We start from the raw sequence: 3,302 nt of genomic DNA, 5'->3' as shown, positions 1-3,302 counted from the left end.
AGCCAAGATAAACCGGTGCTGCTGGCTGCATCCAAACACCACCTTGATTCCTCACTGCTACGGGGAGACCCACGCGGCACCACGTCAGGGTCTGGACGCCTGCTCATCCGGCAGGAAAACCGGCCTCCAGCCCAGGCAGAAGTGGGGTCTCAGAGCTCAGAGCCCCCTGGCACTCCTACTGCAAAAGCTTTCAGCTGCAACGGCAAAGCACAGGGGGAAAACTATTGCAGAGAGAAATCAGGCTGATGTGGACAGGGACTTCAGAGCGTTTTCTGCTTCCTTCAGGGGCCTCACTTCCAGCAATAGATGCTGATTTTTTTAATTTTTTTTTTGTTTTTACAAAAATCAAAAGGTTTGTGGTTGATGGCAGCAAAGGAGAGCTGTGGGGATTGCCGTGGGTGTGGGAAGGGGACTCCTGGACCTTCTATTCATTTTTGATAATCCAGAACCTGGAGAGCAGACATTCGCCTTTGGGACAGGAGGGCGAGGCCGGGAGCGCCGAAGCTCTGAGGATGTGGGAATCGGCTTTGTTGGCTCATCCCAGGAATTTCAACCTGCAGCAGCGTTACAGCTCGCCCGAAAAGCTGGGGAGCCGGGGCCCCTTCCCCGGCAGAGCCAGGCGCCCGCGGCGCTCACAATAGCGGCATTCAGAGCTGCAGTCCCGCTGCGGCGGTGAGGGGAAGGTCCTGGAGGAGCCGGCACAGCGCCGGTGCCAAAGCAAGGCCAAGCTGGGCAGAGGGAGCTGCAAAGAACCACGGCGACAGCGGGAGCTGCAGCGACAGCCCCACATGCCCCACGGAATTTCTGGGGCAGATGGCAGAGGAGGGGAGTTATTTTGCTGCTTGCTCTTATCCCTGTAACTGCAAAGCTTTGTTCCTCTCCTCTCTTTCCCCTCTGCAGTCTGAACGTGAGCCAGGTTTGGAATCTGGCCACAGGGGACCCAAGCACCGGGCACCTTGGAGTGTTTAGGAAAAGCATTACATGAGTAAAGGCATCCCAAAGCTTGGGGGTATTCCTGCCACGGTACATGTGGGTACTGCACCTCTTGAACCACCGAAAGAGTCTCAATCGTCAGAAAATTACGTTAACTGCATAAGTGCCGCTGAGCATTTTATCAATATAGACCTTTATTATGCCACCAGGGAACGCTAAACCCACTGAACTCATGGGGAAACTGAGGCAGGAGTGGTCTCCTGAGTTACCCAGCTTTTCACACTGAGTCAGCATCCCCAGCTCAGCGCCAGCCTCATCTCCCCGCCCCAGCAAAAAACCACCCAGAAAAGGACACGGAGCAGTAAATTAGATTAACATTTGCTGCAGACTCTCCACGCTGCTGCACAGGCAGTGGAAGGTGCCGAGCGCTGTGCTGAGGGCAGGGAGGAAGGAAGCAGCAGCTGGAGGAGGGCCAAGCAGCTGACCTTGAGACGAGGTGCTCTGAGCAGGCAGCACGATGCCGGCGAGCGATGTAGCAAAGCCTTGTAGCTGGCAAGCAGCACCTTCAGCTCAGGGTGACGGCTGGAGCAACCCCCCAGAGCTGTAAGGAGACCCTGGGGTGACTTAACTCATAGGATGCTCCAGCTGGAATAGTCTGACTGCCCTCGGGAGGGTGAAACGTTTTATTTTTTCCTCTCTCTCAGTGTTGAGATTTACCCTGCAGGGGTACCCAGGAACCCACAGACAAGCCCTGTGCCCCTGGAGGTGGTCTGCCTCTGGGTAATGCTCTATTCTCCCACAAAACATGTGACTTACTCCCTTCTCACCCAAGCACCTTCACTTATCTCTGTCCTGGGTAACAGCGAGGTGTCCACTTTCCTCGTCTGGAGAGAAGAGTTGAAGCTGAAAGCAGAGTCTGCCTCCTCCCGAAGCTGTGAGAAGAGCTCCCTTTATCCTCCCGCATAAATAATAGAAGGGCTCATTCACATGCTTGTAATAGATTAAAAATAAATAAATAAGGAAGAGCTCAATTTTGTTTTGCCAATCATGCACTTAATGTAATTTTCCCTTCTTGTCTCCTTGTGCCAGTGCATGCGGCCTCGCAAAGATTTTAATAAGCTGGAAAGGTGCCAAACCATTTCTGTCTCATTAAAAAAAATATCATCGCAGTGACAAAGGCAATTTTTTTCACCTCAGTAGTCAAATCCACTTGCTGAATTAAAAATCCAGCTGACAGAAGGATGATCAGTGTTAAATGGGAGCTTCCCCTCTCCTGGACAGGGGAAGCGTGTGGGGGTTTTCCACAAAAGGGTTTGAAATTTTTCACAGCCCCTCCGCTGGCTTGAGTTTTGTTTGAATTGCGTAGCCAATTATTTTTAAAACCTGAATGAAGAATTACAAAAAGCCAGTGCACCCTCACCTTCCATGAGCTTCCCCTAAAGCCCTGTCCCACCCGGGACATTCTCTCCTTCCGCCGCACGTGCCGGGTCAGGACATGGGCACCATGAAAGCGGCCAAGGTTTGTGCCCCCAGGGACAGCCCGGAGCGGGACACGGCATCAGCGCAGGTCAAGAGTGGGGAGAAAACTCAAAGGAAGATCTGGCCGAGCAGATAAGTGATGCACGTGCTGTCGTGAGTCCGGCCACAGAAGCTGAAACTTCCCTCCAGGGGCCGTCCCCGAGCTGACTTGGCAGCCAAAACTCCATTTCTTTCAGTGTAGCCACAACAATTCACTCAAGCTGTAGCTCTGCCCTTGGGTTTAACACAAAGCTTTTGTGGAGGAATTGAACAATTCCCTCCTCCCGGAGTCGCTTTCCCAAGACAGCCGCTTTCCGTGTTTTCTTTTACGTAAAACAGAAGGATTCAGCAATTCCCAGGCTGGGGAGTCAGAGCATCGCGGCTCACGGCGCAGACCAGCCCCACTCCTCTCCCACAGCTGGGAAGAGCAACCTGAGCACTCCTGCACCTGGTCAACTACATCCTTCTCTATTTCTCCATCAGCATCGCCTACACCCCGTGTTTTTTACCTTAATATAACGGCAAGATCCATCCCTGAATCATTCTTATCACACGCCGGTATCGCTGTTGGGTGCCGGTGCCACAGCCTGCGGGCTCACTCCCACCTCATCGCCCTTCTCCGGTGCAGCGACTGTTGTTCACGACGCGGCTCAGCGCCACGCACAAAGGCAGCGTTCATTGATTTGGGAGCATCCGCTACCTGCAGCCCCCTGCCCGAGGGGCAACTGCATCCTGCCTTTGTATAGCAGGAAGGACACGGCCAGACCCCGCATCCCTTCTGCTGTCGAGCTCGTTAGATCGCGCGGCGCAGCGTGCCCTGGCTGGGAAACAGATGTGGGAGTTAAAAATAG

Source organism: Apaloderma vittatum, unplaced genomic scaffold, assembly GCF_000703405.1.
Source record: "Apaloderma vittatum isolate BGI_N311 unplaced genomic scaffold, ASM70340v1 scaffold23431, whole genome shotgun sequence".
In the NCBI taxonomy this organism is placed as follows: domain Eukaryota; kingdom Metazoa; phylum Chordata; class Aves; order Trogoniformes; family Trogonidae; genus Apaloderma; species Apaloderma vittatum.
This window is presented reverse-complemented; position numbering follows the sequence as displayed.